The 22,991-nt window shown below is 43.6% G+C and overlaps 1 long non-coding RNA gene across 8 annotated transcripts in view; it reads left to right on the forward strand.

Annotated features, from left to right (window-relative positions):
* The window catches only part of LOC307181293, a 359,275-nt gene that overhangs the window by 180,339 nt on the left and 155,945 nt on the right, over positions 1 to 22,991 (forward strand). The window contains exon 5 of one of the 8 annotated variants that reach the window (XR_013826350.1): positions 20,797 to 20,833. The exons of the other annotated variants lie outside the window; for them this stretch is intronic. This is a non-coding gene — a long non-coding RNA (uncharacterized lncRNA). Of the gene's footprint in view, positions 1 to 20,796; positions 20,834 to 22,991 lie in introns of those variants that run through there. 8 annotated transcript variants of the gene reach the window in all.

Below are 22,991 nucleotides of genomic sequence, written 5' to 3' on the forward strand. Positions count from 1 at the left end.
CGTTTAATATGGGGTGTTGAGTCCATTTCGTTGAGCAAGGAGTAGCTCTTGTCTATTCCATATTTGGCTTAAGGAACTTTATCTGTGCTCATTTCAATCTCTGGTTTTATGCAGCACCCCAACTCACCTTTACCCTTAAGCAAGAATAAGTTGGTTTTCTAAAGTGAGACACTGTTCTGTTCTGTAATTCAGTTCCTGTGTAGCCAAGTTAACATTCCGTGTATTACTGATATCTTATGATGTTTCTTTTTCTGTGTGACTTATTTCAGTTAGAATCATCATACCTGAATCCACTCATTGTGCTGCTAAGGGCCTGATGACACAGATTTCATTGCTGAGTGATATTGCTTTGTAAGTAAATACCACAACTTCTTTATCCATTTTTCACTTTCTGCGATTTTGAACTTGTACTGTAAACGAGGTTCTTGTAAACAGAGCCGTTCCAAACTTTGGGGTGGCTGTGTCTTTTTGATTTTAATTTCCCTAGCTTTAGGACCATAAGTGGAAGTGCCCTAGGCTCTGTTGCTTTGTTTTTTAGATGTTTCAGGAAACACCATACACTTCTCCCGAGTGGTTGTTGGCAATTTACATCCCGCCCATCAGCATAACAAGGCTCCCAGTTCTCCATGGCCTGTCCTGCCTTTCTGGATTTTACACTTTTTTCAGATGGCCCTTTTGACCTGGGGGAAGTGAGACTTCATTGTAGTGCAGATTTCCTTTGCAAGCTTGCTTGGTTGGCCAAAAAGGGCGTATGCGTTTTTTCCTGAATATATTCAGGAAAAAACGCATACGCCCTTTTTGGCCAAGTGCATCATTGTGGACGTTCTGCCTCTTTTCCTATGCTTTCAATGCAATTCCAGTCTACCTCCTGAAATCGGTTTCCTGCAATTCTGCCCCGCTTTCAAGTCCTCTTGGCAGCCTTACTTCAGTCTATTTTTGGACGATAGCTGTCATTTATAACTCTGCAGGTTTGTGAATTACAGTGCCCCTGAGCTCCTTTCTTCAACTCGCTTTCTTTTGAGCTGGCCGCAACACCGCAGGATGGCTTCAGACCCTAATCTGGTTCCGGTACGGCACGCTGAGCCTTTGGTTATTTCCTCTTCCTGTTGGGAAATGAGAGTTAAATTTGCCCGTCCAGACATCTCCAGCTAGCCTCTCATTGGTTCTCGCTATTCCTGTTCATCTTCCGCAGAAATTGCAAACTGGGCCAAACAGGAGGTTAAAGGGACTGACTCTCCAAGTCGGGAGAGTGTTAGTAAAGCGTCTGGAATGTTGCACCCGAGTACCAGGGGAGGAAAACTGAGACATATTTGAACACGTCTCCCGATCACATGGTTGATCATACTCTAGGTTCCACATGCATGTTTTAGCTGAAGGAAGAATACCTTAAACCTGGGTAATTGAAACCCGTGGAATGGGTACCATGCAATATGACTTCAAAGGGTCTTCATTTGCTCACCGAACCTCTCCAATCCTATCACTGCTGCGTTTATGCCCCTGTACACATGCTTGATTCTCTTTCGGAGACATAGCAATCCATAGGTTTTAAGATACTTACTAGTCAGGTACATTCTTAGGCGTTTAATATGGGGTGTTGAGTCCATTTCGTTGAGCAAGGAGTAGCTCTTGTCTATTCCATATTTGGCTTAAGGAACTTTATCTGTGCTCATTTCAATCTCTGGTTTTATGCAGCACCCCAACTCACCTTTACCCTTAAGCAAGCATAAGTTGGTTTTCTAAATTTGAGACCCTGTTCTGTTCTGTAATTCAGTTCCTTTGTAGCCAAGTTTACATTCCGTGTATTACTGATATCTTATGATGTTTCTTTTTCTGTGTGACTTATTTCAGTTAGAATCATCATACCTGAATCCACTCATTGTGCTGCTAAGGGCCTGATGACACAGATTTCATTGCTGAGTGATATTGCTTTGTAAGTAAATACCACAACTTCTTTATCCATTTTTCACTTTCTGTGATGTTGAACTTGTACTGTAAACGAGGTTCTTGTAAACAGAGCCGTTCCAAACTTTGGGGTGGCTGTGTCTTTTTGATTTTAATTTCCCTAAGCTATAGGACCATAAGTGGAAGTGCCCTAGGCTCTCTTGCTTTGTTTTTTAGATGTTTCAGGAAACACCATACACTTCTCCCGAGTGTCTGTTGGCAATTTACATCCCGCCCATCAGCATAACAAGGCTCCCAGTTCTCCATGGCCTGTCCTGCCTTTCTGGATTTTACACTTTTTTCAGATGGCCCTTTTGACCGGGGGGAAGTGAGACTTCATTGTAGTGCAGATTTCCTTTGCAAGCTTGCTTGGTTGGCCAAAAAGGGCGTATGCGTTTTTTCCTGAATATATTCAGGAAAAAACGCATACGCCCTTTTTGGCCAAGTGCATCATTGTGGACGTTCTGCCTCTTTTCCTATGCTTTCAATGCAATTCCAGTCTACCTCCTGAAATTGGTTTCCTGCAATTCTGCCCCGCTTTCAAGTCCTCTTGGCAGCCTTACTTCAGTCTATTTTTGGACGATAGCTGTCATTTATAACTCTGCAGGTTTGTGAATTACAGTGCCCCTGAGCTCCTTTCTTCAACTCGCTTTCTTGTGACCTGGCCGCAACACCGCAGGATGGCTTCAGGCCCTAATCTGGTTCCGGCTCGGCATGCTGAGCCTTTGGTTAATTCCTCTTCCTGGTGGGAAATGAGAGTTAAATTTGCCCGTCCAGACACCTCCAGCTAGCCTCTCATTGGTTCTCGCTATTCCTGTTCATCTTCCGCAGAAATTGCAAACTGGGCCAAACAGGAGGTTAAAGGCGCTGACTCTCCAAGTGGGGAGAGTGTTAGTAAAGCGTCTGGAATGTTGCACGCGAGTACCACGGGAGGAAAACTGAGACATATTTGAACACGTCTCCTGATCACATGGTTGATCATACTCTGGGTTCCACATGCATGTTTTAGCTGAAGGAAGAATACCTAAAACCTGGGTAGTTGAAACCCGAGGAATGGGTACCATGCAATATGACTTCAAAGGGTCTTCATTTGCTCACCGAACCTCTCCAATTCTATCACTGCTGCGTTTATGCCCCTGTACACATGCTTGATTCTCTTTCGGAGACATAGCAATCCATAGGTTTTAAGATACTTACTAGTCAGGTACATTCTTAGGCGTTTAATATGCGGTGTTGAGTCCATTTCGTTGAGCAAGGAGTAGCTCTTGTCTATTCCATATTTGGCTTAAGGAACTTTATCTGTGCTCATTTCAATCTCTGGTTTTATGCAGCACCCCAACTCACCTTTCCCCTTAAGCAAGCATAAGTTGGTTTTCTAAATTTGAGACCCTGTTCTGTTCTGTAATTCAGTTCCTGTGTAGCCAAGTTTACATTCCGTGTATTACTGATATCTTATGATGTTTCTTTTTCTGTGTGACTTATTTCAGTTAGAATCATCATACCTGAATCCACTCATTGTGCTGCTAAGGGCCTGATGACACAGATTTCATTGCTGAGTGATATTGCTTTGTAAGTAAATACCACAACTTCTTTCTCCATTTTTCACTTTCTGCGATGTTGAACTTGTACTGTAAACGAGGTTCTTGTAAACAGAGCCGTTCCAAACTTTGTGGTGGCTGTGTCTTTTTGATTTTAATTTCCCTAAGGTATAGGACCATAAGTGGAAGTGCCCTAGGCTCTGTTGCTTTGTTTTTTAGATGTTTCAGGAAACACCATACACTTCTCCCGAGTGTCTGTTGGCAATTTACATCCCGCCCATCAGCATAACAAGGCTCTCAGTTCTCCATGGCCTGTCCTGCCTTTCTGGATTTTACACTTTTTTCAGATGGCCCTTTTGACCGGGGGGAAGTGAGACTTCATTGTAGTGCAGATTTCCTTTGCAAGCTTGCTTGGTTGGCCAAAAAGGGCGTATGCGTTTTTTCCTGAATATATTCAGGAAAAAACGCATACGCCCTTTTTGGCCAAGTGCATCATTGTGGACGTTCTGCCTCTTTTCCTATGCTTTCAATGCAATTCCAGTCTACCTCCTGAAATCGGTTTCCTGCAATTCTGCCCCGCTTTCAAGTCCTCTTGGCAGCCTTACTTCAGTCTATTTTTGGACGATAGCTGTCATTTATAACTCTGCAGGTTTGTGAATTACAGTGCCCCTGAGCTCCTTTCTTCAACTCGGTTTCTTTTGAGCTGGCCGCAACACCGCAGGATGGCTTCAGGCCCTAATCTGGTTCCGGCCCGGCATGCTGAGCCTTTGGTTAATTCCTCTTCCTGGTGGGAAATGAGAGTTAAATTTGCCTGTCCAGACACCTCCAGCTAGCCTCTCATTGGTTCTCGCTATTCCTGTTCATCTTCCGCAGAAATTGCAAACTGGGCCAAACAGGAGGTTAAAGGGACTGACTCTCCAAGTGGGGAGAGTGTTAGTAAAGCGTCTGGAATGTTGCACCCGAGTACCAGGGGAGGAAAACTGAGACATATTTGAACACGTCTCCCGATCACATGGTTGATCATACTCTAGGTTCCACATGCATGTTTTAGCTGAAGGAAGAATACCTAAAACCTGGGTAGTTGAAACCCGTGGAATGGGTACCATGCAATATGACTTCAAAGGGTCTTCATTTGCTCACCGAACCTCTCCAATCCTATCACTGCTGCGTTTATGCCCCTGTACACATGCTTGATTCTCTTTCGGAGACATAGCAATCCATAGGTTTTAAGATACTTACTAGTCAGGTACATTCTTAGGCGTTTAATATGGGGTGTTGAGTCCATTTCGTTGAGCAAGGAGTAGCTCTTGTCTATTCCATATTTGGCTTAAGGAACTTTATCTGTGCTCATTTCAATCTCTGGTTTTATGCAGCACCCCAACTCACCTTTACCCTTAAGCAAGAATAAGTTGGTTTTCTAAAGTGAGACACTGTTCTGTTCTGTAATTCAGTTCCTGTGTAGCCAAGTTTACATTCCGTGTATTACTGATATCTTATGATGTTTCTTTTTCTGTGTGACTTATTTCAGTTAGAATCATCATACCTGAATCCACTCATTGTGCTGCTAAGGGCCTGATGACACAGATTTCATTGCTGAGTGATATTGCTTTGTAAGTAAATACCACAACTTCTTTATCCATTTTTCACTTTCTGCGATGTTGAACTTGTACTGTAAACGAGGTTCTTGTAAACAGAGCCGTTCCAAACTTTGGGGTGGCTGTGTCTTTTTGATTTTAATTTCCCTAAGCTATAGGACCATAAGTGGAAGTGCCCTAGGTTCTGTTGCTTTGTTTTTTAGATGTTTCAGGAAACACCATACATTTCTCCCGAGTGGTTGTTGGCAATTTACATCCCGCCCATCAGCATAACAAGGCTCCCAGTTCTCCATGGCCTGTCCTGCCTTTCTGGATTTTACACTTTTTTCAGATGGCCCTTTTGACCGGGGGGAAGTGAGACTTCATTGTAGTGCAGATTTCCTTTGCAAGCTTGCTTGGTTGGCCAAAAAGGGCGTATGCGTTTTTTCCTGAATACATTCAGGAAAAAACGCATACGCCCTTTTTGGCCAAGTGCATCATTGTGGACGTTCTGCCTCTTTTCCTATGCTTTCAATGCAATTCCAGTCTACCTCCTGAAATCGGTTTCCTGCAATTCTGCCCCGCTTTCAAGTCCTCTTGGCAGCCTTACTTCAGTCTATTTTTGGACGATAGCTGTCATTTATAACTCTGCAGGTTTGTGAATTACAGTGCCCCTGAGCTCCTTTCTTCAACTCGCTTTCTTTTGAGCTGGCCGCAACACCGCAGGATGGCTTCAGGCCCTAATCTGGTTCCGGTACGGCACGCTGAGCCTTTGGTTATTTCCTCTTCCTGTTGGGAAATGAGAGTTAAATTTGCCCGTCCAGACACCTCCAGCTAGCCTCTCATTGGTTCTCGCTATTCCTGTTCATCTTCCGCAGAAATTGCAAACTGGGCCAAACAGGAGGTTAAAGGGAATGACTCTCCAAGTCGGGAGAGTGTTAGTAAAGCGTCTGGAATGTTGCACCCGAGTACCAGGGGAGGAAAACTGAGACATATTTGAACACGTCTCCCGATCACATGGTTGATCATACTCTAGGTTCCACATGCATGTTTTAGCTGAAGGAAGAATAACTTAAACCTGGGTAGTTGAAACCCGTGGAATGGGTACCATGCAATATGACTTCAAAGGGTCTTCATTTGCTCACCGAACCTCTCCAATCCTATCACTGCTGCGTTTATGCCCCTGTACACATGCTTGATTCTCTTTCGGAAACATAGCAATCCATAGGTTTTAAGATACTTACTAGTCAGGTACATTCTTAGGCGTTTAATATGGGGTGTTGAGTCCATTTCGTTGAGCAAGGAGTAGCTCTTGTCTATTCCATATTTGGCTTAAGGAACTTTATCTGTGCTCATTTCAATCTCTGGTTTTATGCAGCACCCCAACTCATCTTTACCCTTAAGCAAGCATAAGTTGGTTTTCTAAATTTGAGACCCTGTTCTGTTCTGTAATTCAGTTCCTGTGTAGCCAAGTTTACATTCCGTGTATTACTGATATCTTATGATGTTTCTTTTTCTGTGTGACTTATTTCAGTTAGAATCATCATACCTGAATCCACTCATTGTGATGCTAAGGGCCTGATGACACAGATTTCATTGCTGAGTGATATTGCTTTGTAAGTAAATACCACAACTTCTTTATCCATTTTTCACTTTCTGCGATGTTGAACTTGTACTGTAAACGAGGTTCTTGTAAACAGAGCCGTTCCAAACTTTGGGGTGGCTGTGTCTTTTTGATTTTAATTTCCCTAAGCTATAGGACCATAAGTGGAAGTGCCCTAGGCTCTGTTGCTTTGTTTTTTAGATGTTTCAGGAAACACCATACACTTCTCCCGAGTGTCTGTTGGCAATTTACATCCCGCCCATCAGCATAACAAGGCTCCCAGTTCTCCATGGCCTGTCCTGCCTTTCTGGATTTTACACTTTTTTCAGATGGCCCTTTTGACCGGGGGGAAGTGAGACTTCATTGTAGTGCAGATTTCCTTTGCAAGCTTGCTTGGTTGGCCAAAAAGGGCGTATGCGTTTTTTCCTGAATATATTCAGGAAAAAACGCATACGCCCTTTTTGGCCAAGTGCATCATTGTGGACGTTCTGCCTCTTTTCCTATGCTTTCAATGCAATTCCAGTCTACCTCCTGAAATCGGTTTCCTGCAATTCTGCCCCGCTTTCAAGTCCTCTTGGCAGCCTTACTTCAGTCTATTTTTGGACGATAGCTGTCATTTATAACTCTGCAGGTTTGTGAATTACAGTGCCCCTGAGCTCCTTTCTTCAACTCGCTTTCTTGTGAGCTGGCTGCAACACCGCAGGATGGCTTCAGGCCCTAATCTGGTTCTGGCACGGCACGCTGAGCCTTTGGTTAATTCCTCTTCCTGGTGGGAAATGAGAGTTAAATTTGCCCGTCCAGACACCTCCAGCTAGTCTCTCATTGGTTCTCGCTATTCCTGTTCATCTTCCACAGAAATTGCAAACTGGGCCAAACAGGAGGTTAAAGGGACTGACTCTCCAAGTGGGGAGAGTGTTAGTAAAGCGTCTGGAATGTTGCACCCGAATACCAGGGTACGAAAACTGAGACATATTTGAACACGTCTCCCGTTCACATGGTTGATCATACTCTAGGTTCCACATGCATGTTTTAGCTGAAGGAAGAATACCTTAAACCTGGGTAGTTGAAACCCGTGGAATGGGTACCATGCAATATGACTTCAAAGGGTCTTCATTTGCTCACCGAACCTCTCCAATCCTATCACTGCTGCGTTTATGCCCCTCTACACATGCTTGATTCTCTTTCGGAGACATAGCAATCCATAGGTTTTAAGATACTTACTAGTCAGGTACATTCTTAGGCGTTTAATATGCGGTGTTGAGTCCATTTCGTTGAGCAAGGAGTAGCTCTTGTCTATTCCATATTTGGCTTAAGGAACTTTATCTGTGCTCATTTCAATCTCTGGTTTTATGCAGCACCCCAACTCACCTTTACCCTTAAGCAAGCATAAGTTGGTTTTCTAAATTTGAGACCCTGTTCTGTTCTGTAATTCAGTTCCTGTGTAGCCAAGTTTACATTCCGTGTATTACTGATATCTTATGATGTTTCTTTTTCTGTGTGACTTATTTCAGTTCGAATCATCATACCTGAATCCACTCATTGTGCTGCTAAGGGCCTGATGACACAGATTTCATTGCTGAGTGATATTGCTTTGTAAGTAAATACCACAACTTCTTTATCCATTTTTCACTTTCTGCGATGTTGAACTTGTACTGTAAACGAGGTTCTTGTAAACAGAGCCGTTCCAAACTTTGGGGTGGCTGTGTCTTTTTGATTTTAATTTCCCTAAGCTATAGGACCATAAGTGGAAGTGCCCTAGGTTCTGTTGCTTTGTTTTTTAGATGTTTCAGGAAACACCATACACTTCTCCCGAGTAATTGTTGGCAATTTACATCCCGCCCATCAGCATAACAAGGCTCCCAGTTCTCCATGGCCTGTCCTGCCTTTCTGGATTTTACACTTTTTTCAGATGGCCCTTTTGACCGGGGGGAAGTGAGACTTCATTGTAGTGCAGATTTCCTTTGCAAGCTTGCTTGGTTGGCCAAAAAGTGTGTATGCGTTTTTTCCTGAATATATTCAGGAAAAACGCATACGCCCTTTTTGGCCAAGTGCATCATTGTGGACGTTCTGCCTCTTTTCCTATGCTTTCAATGCAATTCCAGTCTACTTCCTGAAATCGGTTTCCTGCAATTCTGCCCTGCTTTCAAGTCCTCTTGGCAGCCTTACTTCAGTATATTTTTGGACGATAGCTGTCATTTATAACTCTGCAGGTTTGTGAATTACAGTGCCCCTGAGCTCCTTTCTTCAACTCGCTTTCTTGTGAGCTGGCCGCAACACCGCAGGATGGCTTCAGGCCCTAATCTGGTTCCGGCACGGCACGCTGAGCCTTTGGTTAATTCCTCTTCCTGGTGGGAAATGAGAGTTAAATTTGCCCGTCCAGACACCTCCAGCTAGTCTCTCATTGGTTCTCGCTATTCCTGTTCATCTTCCGCATAAATTGCAAACTGGGCCAAACAGGAGGTTAAAGGGACTGACTCTCCAAGTCGGGAGAGTGTTAGTAAAGCGTCTGGAATGTTGCACCCGAGTACCAGGGGAGGTAAACTGAGACATATTTGAACACGTCTCCCGTTCACATGGTTTATCATACTTGGGTTCCACATGCATGTTTTAGCTGAAGGAAGAATACCTTAAACCTGGAGAGTTGAGAACCGTGTAAAGGGTACCATGCAATATGACTTCAAAGGGTCTTCATTTGCTCACCGAACCTCTCCAATCCTATCACTGCTGCGTTTATGCCCCTGTACACATGCTTGATTCTCTTTCGGAGACATAGCAATCCATAGGTTTTACGATACTTACTAGTCAGGTACATTCTTAGGCGTTTAATATGCGGTGTTGAGTCCATTTCGTTGAGCAAGGAGTAGCTCTTGTCTATTCCATATTTGGCTTAAGGAACTTTATCTGTGCTCATTTCAATCTCTGGTTTTATGCAGCAACCCAACTCACCTTTCCCCTTAAGCAAGCATAAGTTGGTTTTCTAAATTTGAGAACCTGTTCTGTTTTGGAATTCAGTTCCTGTGTAGCCAAGTTTACATTCCGTGTATTAGTGATATCTTATGATGTTTCTTTTTCTGTGTGACTTATTTCAGTTAGAATCATCGTACCTGAATCTACTCATTATGCTGCTACGGGCCTGATGACATAGATTTCATTGCTGAGTGATACTGCATTGTACGTAAGTACCACAAGTTCTTTATCCACTTTTCACTTTCTGCGATGTTGAACTTGTACTGTAAACGAGGTTCTTGTAAACAGAGCCGTTCCAAACTTTGGGGTGGCTGTGTCTTTTTGATTTTAATTTCCCTAAGCTATAGGACCATAAGTGGAAGTGCCCTAGGCTCTGTTGCTTTGTTTTTTAGATGTTTCAGGAAACACCATACACTTCTCCCAAGTGTCTGTTGGCAATTTACATCCCGCCCATCAGCATAACAAGGCTCCCAGTTCTCAATGGCCTGTTGCCTTTCTGGATTTTACACTTTTTTCAGATGGCCCTTTTGACCGGGGGAAGTGAGACTTCATTGTAGTGCAGATTTCCTTTGCAAGCTTGCTTGGTTGGCCAAAAAGGGCGTATGCGTTTTTTCCTGAATATATTCAGGATAAAACGCATACGCCCTTTTTGGCCAAGTGCATCATTGTGGACGTTCTGCCTCTTTTCCTATGCTTTCAATGCAATTCCAGTCTACCTCCTGAAATGGGTTTCCTGCAATTCTTCCCCGCTTTCAAGTCCTCTTGGCAGCCTTACTTCAGTCTATTTTTGGACAATAGCTGTCATTTATAACTCTGCAGGTTTGTGAATTACAGTGCCCCTGAGCTCCTTTCTTCAACTCGCTTTCTTGTGACCTGGCCGCAACACCGCAGGATGGCTTCAGGCCCTAATCTGGTTCCGGTACGGCACGCTGAGCCTTTGGTTATTTCCTCTTCCTGGTAGGAAATGAGAGTTAAATTTGCCCGTCCAGACACCTCCAGCTAGCCTCTCATTGGTTCTCGCTATTCCTGTTCATCTTCCGCAGAAATTGCAAACTGTGCCAAACAGGAGGTTAAAGGCGCTGACTCTCCAAGTCGGGAGAGTGTTAGTAAAGCGTCTGGAATGTTGCACCCGAGTACCAGGGGAGGAAAACTGAGACATATTTGAACACGTCTCCCGATCACATGGTTGATCATACTCTAGGTTCCACATGCATGTTTTAGCTGAAGGAAGAATACCTTAAACCTGGGTAGTTGAAACCCGTGGAATGGGTACCATGCAATATGACTTCAAAGGGTCTTCATTTGCTCACGAACCTCTCCAATCCTATCACTGCTGCGTTTATGACCCTGTACACATGCTTGATTCTCTTTCGGAGACATAGCAATCCATAGGTTTTAAGATACTTACTAGTCAGGTACATTCTTAGACGTTTAATATGCGGTGTTGAGTCCATTTCGTTGAGCAAGGAGTAGCTCTTGTCTATTCCATATTTGGCTTAAGGAACTTTATCTGTGCTCATTTCAATCTCTGGTTTTATGCAGCACCCCAACTCACCTTTCCCCTTAAGCAAGCATAAGTTGGTTTTCTAAATTTGAGACCCTGTTCTGTTCTGTAATTCAGTTCCTGTGTAGCCAAGTTTACATTCCGTGTATTACTGATATCTTATGATGTTTCTTTTTCTGTGTGACTTATTTCACTTAGAATCATCATACCTGAATCCACTCATTGTGCTGCTAAGGGCCTGATGACACAGATTTCATTGCTGAGTGATATTGCTTTGTAAGTAAATACCACAACTTCTTTATCCATTTTTCACTTTCTGCGATGTTGAACTTGTACTGTAAACGAGGTTCTTGTAAACAGAGCCGTTCCAAACTTTGGGGTGGCTGTGTCTTTTTGATTTTAATTTCCCTAAGCTATAGGACCATAAGTGGCAGTGCCCTAGGCTCTGTTGCTTTGTTTTTTAGATGTTTCAGGAAACACCATACACTTCTCCGGAGTGGCTGTTGGCAATTTACATCCCGCCCATCAGCATAACAAGGCTCCCAGTTCTCCATGGCCTGTCCTGCCTTTCTGGATTTTACACTTTTTTCAGATGGCCCTTTTGACCGGGGAGAAGAGAGACTTCATTGTAGTGCAGATTTCCTTTGCAAGCTTGCTTGGTTGGCCAAAAAGGGCGTATGCGTTTTTTCCTGAATATATTCAGGAAAAAACGCATACGCCCTTTTTGACCAAGTGCATCTTTGTGGACGTTCTGCCTCTTTTCCTATGCTTTCAATGCAATTCCAGTCTACCTCCTGAAATCGGTTTCCTGCAATTCTGCCCCGCTTTCAAGTCCTCTTGGCAGCCTTACTTCAGTCTATTTTTGGACGATAGCTGTCATTTAAAACTCTGCAGGTTTGTGAATTACAGTGCCCCTGAGCTCCTTTCTTCAACTCGCTTTCTTGTGAGCTGGCCGCAACACCGCAGGATGGCTTCAGGCCCTAATCTGGTTCCGGCACGGCACGCTGAGCCTTTGGTTAATTCCTCTTCCTGGTGGGAAATGAGAGTTAAATTTGCCCGTCCAGACACCTCCAGCTAGTCTCTCATTGGTTCTCGCTATTCCTGTTCATCTTCCACAGAAATTGCAAACTGGGCCAAACAGGAGGTTAAAGGGACTGACTCTCCAAGTGGGGAGAGTGTTAGTAAAGCGTCTGGAATGTTGCACCCGAATACCAGGGTACGAAAACTGAGACATATTTGAACACGTCTCCCGTTCACATGGTTGATCATACTCTAGGTTCCACATGCATGTTTTAGCTGAAGGAAGAATACCTTAAACCTGGGTAGTTGAAACCCGTGGAATGGGTACCATGCAATATGACTTCAAAGGGTCTTCATTTGCTCACCGAACCTCTCCAATCCTATCACTGCTGCGTTTATGCCCCTCTACACATGCTTGATTCTCTTTCGGAGACATAGCAATCCATAGGTTTTAAGATACTTACTAGTCAGGTACATTCTTAGGCGTTTAATATGCGGTGTTGAGTCCATTTCGTTGAGCAAGGAGTAGCTCTTGTCTATTCCATATTTGGGTTAAGGAACTTTATCTGTGCTCATTTCAATCTCTGGTTTTATGCAGCACCCCAACTCACCTTTACCCTTAAGCAAGAATAAGGTGTTTTTCTAAATTTGAGACCCTGTTCTGTTCTGTAATTCAGTTCCTGTGTAGCCAAGTTTACATTCCGTGTATTACTGATATCTTATGATGTTTCTTTTTCTGTGTGACTTATTTCAGTTAGAATCATCATACCTGAATCCACTCATTGTGCTGCTAAGGGCCTGATGACACAGATTTCATTGCTGAGTGATATTGCTTTGTAAGTAAATACCACAACTTCTTTATCCATTTTTCACTTTCTGCGATGTTGAACTTGTACTGTAAACGAGGTTCTTGTAAACAGAGCCGTTCCAAACTTTGGGGTGGCTGTGTCTTTTTGATTTTAATTTCCCTAAGCTATAGGACCATAAGTGGAAGTGCCCTAGGTTCTGTTGCTTTGTTTTTTAGATGTTTCAGGAAACACCATACACTTCTCCCGAGTGGTTGTTGGCAATTTACATCCCGCCCATCAGCATAACAAGGCTCCCAGTTCTCCATGGCCTGTCCTGCCTTTCTGGATTTTACACTTTTTTCAGATGGCCCTTTTGACCGGGGGGAAGTGAGACTTCATTGTAGTGCAGATTTCCTTTGCAAGCTTGCTTGGTTGGCCAAAAAGTGTGTATGCGTTTTTTCCTGAATATATTCAGGAAAAAACGCATACGTCCTTTTTGGCCAAGTGCATCATTGTGGACGTTCTGCCTCTTTTCCTATGCTTTCAATGCAATTCCAGTCTACTTCCTGAAATCGGTTTCCTGCAATTCTGCCCTGCTTTCAAGTCCTCTTGGCAGCCTTACTTCAGTATATTTTTGGACGATAGCTGTCATTTATAACTCTGCAGGTTTGTGAATTACAGTGCCCCTGAGCTCCTTTCTTCAACTCGCTTTCTTGTGAGCTGGCCGCAACACCGCAGGATGGCTTCAGGCCCTAATCTGGTTCCGGCACGGCACGCTGAGCCTTTGGTTAATTCCTCTTCCTGGTGGGAAATGAGAGTTAAATTTGCCCGTCCAGACACCTCCAGCTAGTCTCTCATTGGTTCTCGCTATTCCTGTTCATCTTCCGCATAAATTGCAAACTGGGCCAAACAGGAGGTTAAAGGGACTGACTCTCCAAGTCGGGAGAGTGTTAGTAAAGCATCTGGAATGTTGCACCCGAGTACCAGGGGAGGTAAACTGAGACATATTTGAACACGTCTCCCGTTCACATGGTTTATCATACTTGGGTTCCACATGCATGTTTTAGCTGAAGGAAGAATACCTTAAACCTGGAGAGTTGAGACCCGTGTAAAGGGTACCATGCAATATGACTTCAAAGGGTCTTCATTTGCTCACCGAACCTCTCCAATCCTATCACTGCTGCGTTTATGCCCCTGTACACATGCTTGATTCTCTTTCGGAGACATAGCAATCCATAGGTTTTACGATACTTACTAGTCAGGTACATTCTTAGGCGTTTAATATGCGGTGTTGAGTCCATTTCGTTGAGCAAGGAGTAGCTCTTGTCTATTCCATATTTGGCTTAAGGAACTTTATCTGTGCTCATTTCAATCTCTGGTTTTATGCAGCAACCCAACTCACCTTTCCCCTTAAGCAAGCATAAGTTGGTTTTCTAAATTTGAGAACCTGTTCTGTTTTGGAATTCAATTCCTGTGTAGCCAAGTTTACATTCCGTGTATTAGTGATATCTTATGATGTTTCTTTTTCTGTGTGACTTATTTCAGTTAGAATCATCGTACCTGAATCTACTCATTATGCTGCTACGGGCCTGATGACATAGATTTCATTGCTGAGTGATACTGCATTGTACGTAAGTACCACAAGTTCTTTATCCACTTTTCACTTTCTGCGATGTTGAACTTGTACTGTAAACGAGGTTCTTGTAAACAGAGCCGTTCCAAACTTTGGGGTGGCTGTGTCTTTTTGATTTTAATTTCCCTAAGCTATAGGACCATAAGTGGAAGTGCCCTAGGCTCTGTTGCTTTGTTTTTTAGATGTTTCAGGAAACACCATACACTTCTCCCAAGTGTCTGTTGGCAATTTACATCCCGCCCATCAGCATAACAAGGCTCCCAGTTCTCAATGGCCTGTTGCCTTTCTGGATTTTACACTTTTTTCAGATGGCCCTTTTGACCGGGGGGAAGTGAGACTTCATTGTAGTGCAGATTTCCTTTGCAAGCTTGCTTGGTTGGCCAAAAAGGGCGTATGCGTTTTTTCCTGAATATATTCAGGAAAAAACGCATACGCCCTTTTTGGCCAAGTGCATCATTGTGGACGTTCTGCCTCTTTTCCTATGCTTTCAATGCAATTCCAGTCTACCTCCTGAAATGGGTTTCCTGCAATTCTTCCCCGCTTTCAAGTCCTCTTGGCAGCCTTACTTCAGTCTATTTTTGGACGATAGCTGTCATTTATAACTCTGCAGGTTTGTGAATTACAGTGCCCCTGAGCTCCTTTCTTCAACTCGCTTTCTTGTGACCTGGCCGCAACACCGCAGGATGGCTTCAGGCCCTAATCTGGTTCCGGCCCGGCATGCTGAGCCTTTGGTTAATTCCTCTTCCTGGTGGGAAATGAGAGTTAAATTTGCCCGTCCAGACACCTCAGCTAGCCTCTCATTGGTTCTCGCTATTCCTGTTCATCTTCCGCAGAAATTGCAAACTGTGCCAAACAGGAGGTTAAAGGCGCTGACTCTCCAAGTGGGGAGAGTGTTAGTAAAGCGTCTGGAATGTTGCACCCGAGTACCAGGGGAGGAAAACTGAGACATATTTGAACACGTCTCCCGATCACATGGTTGATCATACTCTAGGTTCCACATGCATGTTTTAGCTGAAGGAAGAATACCTTAAACCTGGGTAGTTGAAACCCGTGGAATGGGTACCATGCAATATGACTTCAAAGGGTCTTCATTTGCTCACCGAACCTCTCCAATCCTATCACTGCTGCGTTTATGCCCATGTACAGATGCTTGATTGTCTTTCGGAGACATAGCAATCCATAGGTTTTAAGATACTTACTAGTCAGGTACATTCTTAGGCGTTTAATATGGGGTGTTGAGTCCATTTCGTTGAGCAAGGAGTAGCTCTTGTCTATTCCATATTTGGGTTAAGGAACTTTATCTGTGCTCATTTCAATCTCTGGTTTTATGCAGCACCCCAACTCACCTTTACCCTTAAGCAAGAATAAGTTGGTTTTCTAAATTTGAGACCCTGTTCTGTTCTGTAATTCAGTTCCTGTTTAGCCAAGTTTACATTCCGTGTATTACTGATATCTTATGATGTTTCTTTTTCTGTGTGACTTATTTCAGTTAGAATCATCATACCTGAATCCACTCATTGTGCTGCTAAGGGCCTGATGACACAGATTTCATTGCTGAGTGATATTGCTTTGTAAGTAAATACCACAACTTCTTTATCCATTTTTCACTTTCTGCGATGTTGAACTTGTACTGTAAACGAGGTTCTTGTAAACAGAGCCGTTCCAAACTTTGGGGTGGCTGTGTCTTTTTGATTTTAATTTCCCTAAGCTATAGGACCATAAGTGGAAGTGCCCTAGGTTCTGTTGCTTTGTTTTTTAGATGTTTCAGGAAACACCATACACTTCTCCCGAGTGGTTGTTGGCAATTTACATCCCGCCCATCAGCATAACAAGGCTCCCAGTTCTCCATGGCCTGTCCTGCCTTTCTGGATTTTACACTTTTTTCAGATGGCCCTTTTGACCGGGGGGAAGTGAGACTTCATTGTAGTGCAGATTTCCTTTGCAAGCTTCCTTGGTTGGCCAAAAAGTGTGTATGCGTTTTTTCCTGAATATATTCAGGAAAAAACGCATACGCCCTTTTTGGCCAAGTGCATCATTGTGGACGTTCTGCCTCTTTTCCTATGCTTTCAATGCAATTCCAGTCTACCTCCTGAAATGGGTTTCCTGCAATTCTGCCCCGCTTTCAAGTCCTCTTGGCTGCCTTACTTCAGTCTATTTTTGGACGATAGCTGTCATTTATAACTCTGCAGGTTTGTGAATTACAGTGCCCCTGAGCTCCTTTCTTCAAGTTGCTTTCTTTTGAGCTGGCCGCAACACCGCAGGATGTCTTCAGGCCCTAATCTGGTTCCGGCACGGCACACTGAGCCTTTGGTTATTTCCTCTTCCTGGTGGGAAATGAGAGTTAAATTTGCCCGTCCAGACACCTCCAGCTAGTCTCTCATTGGTTCTCGCTATTCCTGTTCATCTTCCGCAGAAATTGCAAACTGGGCCAAACAGGAGGTTAAAGGCGCTGACTCTCCAAGTGGGGAGAGTGTTAGTAAAGCGTCTGGAATGTTGCACCCGAGTACCAGGGGAGGAAAACTGAGACATATTTGAACACGTCTCCCGTTCACATGGTTGATCATACTTGGGTTCCACATGCATGTTTTAGCTGAAGGAAGAATACCTTAAACCTGGAGAGTTAAGACCCGTGGAATGGGTACCATGCAATATGACTTCAAAGGGTCTTCATTTGCTCACCGAACCTCTCCAATCCTATCACTGCTGCGTTTATGCCCCTGTACACATGCTTGATTCTCTTTCGGAGACATAGCAATCCATAGGTTTTAAGATACTTACTAGTCAGGTACATTCTTAGGCGTTTAATATGGGGTGTTGAGTCCATTTCGTTGAGCAAGGAGTAGCTCTTGTCTATTCCATATTTGGCTTAAGGAACTTTATCTGTGCTCATTTCAATCTCGGGTTTTATGCAGCACCCCAACTCACCTTTACCCTTAAGCAAGCATAAGTTGGTTTTCTAAATTTGAGACCCTGTTCTGTTCTGTAATTCAGTTCCTGTGTAGCCAAGTTTACATTCCGTGTATTACTGATATCTTATGATGTTTCTTTTTCTGTGTGACTTATTTCAGTTAGAATCATCATACCTGAATCCACTCATTGTGCTGCTAAGGGCCTGATGACACAGATTTCATTGCTGAGTGATATTGCTTTGTAAGTAAATACCACAACTTCTTTATCCATTTTTCACTTTCTGCGATGTTGAACTTGTACTGTAAACGAGGTTCTTGTAAACAGAGCCGTTCCAAACTTTGGGGTGGCTGTGTCTTTTTGATTTTAATTTCCCTAAGCTATAGGACCATAAGTGGAAGTGCCCTAGGCTCTGTTGCTTTGTTTTTTAGATGTTTCAGGAAACACCATACACTTCTCCCGAGTGTCTGTTGGCAATTTACATCCCGCCCATCAGCATAACAAGGCTCCCAGTTCTCCATGGCCTGTCCTGCCTTTCTGGATTTTACACTTTTTTCAGATGGCCCTTTTGACCGGGGGGGAAGTGAGACTTCATTGTAGTGCAGATTTCCTTTGCAAGCTTGCTTGGTTGGCCAAAAAGGGCGTATGCGTTTTTTCCTGAATATATTCAGGAAAAAACGCATACGCCCTTTTTGGCCAAGTGCATCATTGTGGACGTTCTGCCTCTTTTCCTATGCTTTCAATGCAATTCCAGTCTACCTCCTGAAATCGGTTTCCTGCAATTCTGCCCCGCTTTCAAGTCCTCTTGGCAGCCTTACTTCAGTCTATTTTTGGACGATAGCTGTCATTTATAACTCTGCAGGTTTGTGAATTACAGTGCCCCTGAGCTCCTTTCTTCAACTCGCTTTCTTTTGAGCTGGCCGCAACACCGCAGAATGGCTTCAGGCCCGAATCTGGTTCCGGTACGGCACGCTGAGCCTTTGGTTATTTCCTCTTCCTGTTGGGAAATGAGAGGTAAATTTGCCCGTCCAGACACCTCCAGCTAGCCTCTCATTGGTTCTCGCTATTCCTGTTCATCTTCCGCAGAAATTGCAAACTGGGCCAAACAGGAGGTTAAAGGGACTGACTCTCCAAGTCGGGAGAGTGTTAGTAAAGCGTCTGGAATGTTGCACCCGAGTACCAGGGGAGGAAAACTGAGACATATTTGAACACGTCTCCCGATCACATGGTTGATCATACTCTAGGTTCCACATGCATGTTTTAGCTGAAGGAAGAATACCTTAAACCTGGGTAGTTGAAACCCGTGGAATGGGTACCATGCAATATGACTTCAAAGGGTCTTCATTTGCTCACCGAACCTCTCCAATCCTATCACTGCTGCGTTTATGCCCCTGTACACATGCTTGATTCTCTTTCGGAGACATAGCAATCCATAGGTTTTAAGATACTTACTAGTCAGGTACATTCTTAGGCGTTTAATATGGGGTGTTGAGTCCATTTCGTTGAGCAAGGAGTAGCTCTTGTCTATTCCATATTTGGCTTAAGGAACTTTATCTGTGCTCATTTCAATCTCTGGTTTTATGCAGCACCCCAACTCACCTTTACCCTTAAGGAAGAATAAGTTGGTTTTCTAAAGTGAGACACTGTTCTGTTCTGTAATTCAGTTCCTGTGTAGCCAAGTTTACATTCCGTGTATTACTGATATCTTATGATGTTTCTTTTTCTGTGTGACTTATTTCAGTTAGAATCATCATACCTGAATCCACTCATTGTGCTGCTAAGGGCCTGATGACACAGATTTCATTGCTGAGTGATATTGCTTTGTAAGTAAATACCACAACTTCTTTATCCATTTTTCACTTTCTGCGATGTTGAACTTGTACTGTAAACGAAGTTCTTGTAAACAGAGCCGTTCGAAACTTTGGGGTGGCTGTGTCTTTTTGATTTTAATTTCCCTAAGCTTTAGGACCATAAGTGGAAGTGCCCTAGGCTCTGTTGCTTTGTTTTTTAGATGTTTCAGGAAACACCATACACTTCTCCCGAGTGTCTGTTGGCAATTTACATCCCGCCCATCAGCATAACAAGGCTCCCAGTTCTCCATGGCCTGTCCTGCCTTTCTGGATTTTACACTTTTTTCAGATGGCCCTTTTGACCGGGGGGAAGTGAGACTTCATTGTAGTGCAGATTTCCTTTGCAAGCTTGCTTGGTTGGCCAAAAAGGGCGTATGCGTTTTTTCCTGAATATATTCAGGAAAAAACGCATACGCCCTTTTTGGCCAAGTGCATCATTGTGGACGTTCTGCCTCTTTTCCTATGCTTTCAATGCAATTCCAGTCTACCTCCTGAAATCGGTTTCCTGCAATTCTGCCCCGCTTTCAAGTCCTCTTGGCAGCCTTACTTCAGTCTATTTTTGGACGATAGCTGTCATTTATAACTCTGCAGGTTTGTGAATTACAGTGCCCCTGAGCTCCTTTCTTCAACTCGCTTTCTTTTGAGCTGGCCGCAACACCGCAGGATGGCTTCAGGCCCTAATCTGGTTCCGGTACGGCACGCTGAGCCTTTGGTTATTTCCTCTTCCTGTTGGGAAATGAGAGTTAAATTTGCCCGTCCAGACACCTCCAGCTAGCCTCTCATTGGTTCTCGCTATTCCTGTTCATCTTCCGCAGAAATTGCAAACTGGGCCAAACAGGAGGTTAAAGGGACTGACTCTCCAAGTGGGGAGAGTGTTAGTAAAGCGTCTGGAATGTTGCACCCGAGTACCAGGGGAGGAAAACTCAGACATATTTGAACACGTCTCCCGATCACATGGTTGATCATACTCTAGGTTCCACATGCATGTTTTAGCTGAAGGAAGAATACCTTAAACCTGGGTAATTGAAACCCGTGGAATGGGTACCATGCAATATGACTTCAAAGGGTCTTCATTTGCTCACCGAACCTCTCCAATCCTATCACTGCTGCGTTTATGCCCCTGTACACATGCTTGATTCTCTTTCGGAGACATAGCAATCCATAGGTTTTAAGATACTTACTAGTCAGGTACATTCTTAGGCGTTTAATATGGGGTGTTGAGTCCATTTCGTTGAGCAAGGAGTAGCTCTTGTCTATTCCATATTTGGCTTAAGGAACTTTATCTGTGCTCATTTCAATCTCTGGTTTTATGCAGCACCCCAACTCACCTTTACCCTTAAGCAAGCATAAGTTGGTTTTCTAAATTTGAGACCCTGTTCTGTTCTGTAATTCAGTTCCTGTGTAGCCAAGTTTACATTCCGTGTATTACTGATATCTTATGATGTTTCTTTTTCTGTGTGACTTATTTCAGTTAGAATCATCATACCTGAATCCACTCATTGTGCTGCTACGGGCCTGATGACACAGATTTCATTGCTGAGTGATATTGCTTTGTAAGTAAATACCACAACTTCTTTATCCATTTTTCACTTTCTGCGATAATGAACTTGTACTGTAAACGAGGTTCTTGTAAACAGAGCCGTTCCAAACTTTGGGGTGGCTGTGTCTTTTTGATTTTAATTTCCCTAAGCTTTAGGACAATAAGTGGAAGTGCCCTAGGCTCTGTTGCTTTGTTTTTTAGATGTTTCAGGAAACACCATACACTTCTCCCGAGTGTCTGTTGGCAATTTACATCCCGCCCATCAGCATAACAAGGCTCCCAGTTCTCCATGGCCTGTCCTGCCTTTCTGGATTTTACACTTTTTTCAGATGGCCCTTTTGACCGGGGGGAAGTGAGACTTCATTGTAGTGCAGATTTCCTTTGCAAGCTTGCTTGGTTGGCCAAAAAGGGCGTATGCGTTTTTTCCTGAATATATTCAGGAAAAAACGCATACGCCCTTTTTGGCCAAGTGCATCATTGTGGACGTTCTGCCTCTTTTCCTATGCTTTCAATGCAATTCCAGTCTACCTCCTGAAATCGGTTTCCTGCAATTCTGCCCCGCTTTCAAGTCCTTTTGGCAGCCTTACTTCAGTCTATTTTTGGACGATAGCTGTCATTTATAACTCTGCAGGTTTGTGAATTACAGTGCCCCTGAGCTCCTTTCTTCAACTCGCTTTCTTTTGAGCTGGCCGCAACACCGCAGGATGGCTTCAGGCCCTAATCTGGTTCCGGTACGGCACGCTGAGCCTTTGGTTATTTCCTCTTCCTGTTGGGAAATGAGAGTTAAATTTGCCCGTCCAGACACCTCCAGCTAGCCTCTCATTGGTTCTCGCTATTCCTGTTCATCTTCCGCAGAAATTGCAAACTGGGCCAAACAGGAGGTTAAAGGGACTGACTCTCCAAGTGGGGAGAGTGTTAGTAAAGCGTCTGGAATGTTGCACCCGAGTACCAGGGGAGGAAAACTGAGACATATTTGAACACGTCTCCCGATCACATGGTTGATCATACTCTAGGTTCCACATGCATGTTTTAGCTGAAGGAAGAATACCTTAAACCTGGGTAGTTGAAACCCGTGGAATGGGTACCATGCAATATGACTTCAAAGGGTCTTCATTTGCTCACCGAACCTCTCCAATCCTATCACTGCTGCGTTTATGCCCCTGTACACATGCTTGATTCTCTTTCGGAGACATAGCAATCCATAGGTTTTAAGATACTTACTAGTCAGGTACATTCTTAGGCGTTTAATATGGGGTGTTGAGTCCATTTCGTTGAGCAAGGAGTAGCTCTTGTCTATTCCATATTTGGCTTAAGGAACTTTATCTGTGCTCATTTCAATCTCTGGTTTTATGCAGCACCCCAACTCACCTTTACCCTTAAGCAAGAATAAGTTGGTTTTCTAAAGTGAGACACTGTTCTGTTCTGTAATTCAGTTCCTGTGTAGCCAAGTTTACATTCCGTGTATTACTGATATCTTATGATGTTTCTTTTTCTGTGTGACTTATTTCAGTTAGAATCATCATACCTGAATCCACTCATTGTGCTGCTAAGGGCCTGATGACACAGATTTCATTGCTGAGTGATATTGCTTTGTAAGTAAATACCACAACTTCTTTATCCATTTTTCACTTTCTGCGATTTTGAACTTGTACTGTAAACGAGGTTCTTGTAAACAGAGCCGTTCCAAACTTTGGGGTGGCTGTGTCTTTTTGATTTTAATTTCCCTAGCTTTAGGACCATAAGTGGAAGTGCCCTAGGCTCTGTTGCTTTGTTTTTTAGATGTTTCAGGAAACACCATACACTTCTCCTGAGTGGTTGTTGGCAATTTACATCCCGCCCATCAGCATAACAAGGCTCCCAGTTCTCCATGGCCTGTCCTGCCTTTCTGGATTTTACACTTTTTTCAGATGGCCCTTTTGACCGGGGGGAAGTGAGACTTCATTGTAGTGCAGATTTCCTTTGCAAGCTTGCTTGGTTGGCCAAAAAGGGCGTATGCGTTTTTTCCTGAATATATTCAGGAAAAAACGCATATGCCCTTTTTGGCCAAGTGCATCATTGTGGACGTTCTGCCTCTTTTCCTATGCTTTCAATGCAATTCCAGTCTACCTCCTGAAATCGGTTTCCTG

Source organism: Stenella coeruleoalba, assembly GCF_951394435.1.
Source record: "Stenella coeruleoalba genome assembly, contig: scaffold_34, whole genome shotgun sequence".
Classification (NCBI taxonomy): Eukaryota; Metazoa; Chordata; class Mammalia; order Artiodactyla; family Delphinidae; genus Stenella; species Stenella coeruleoalba.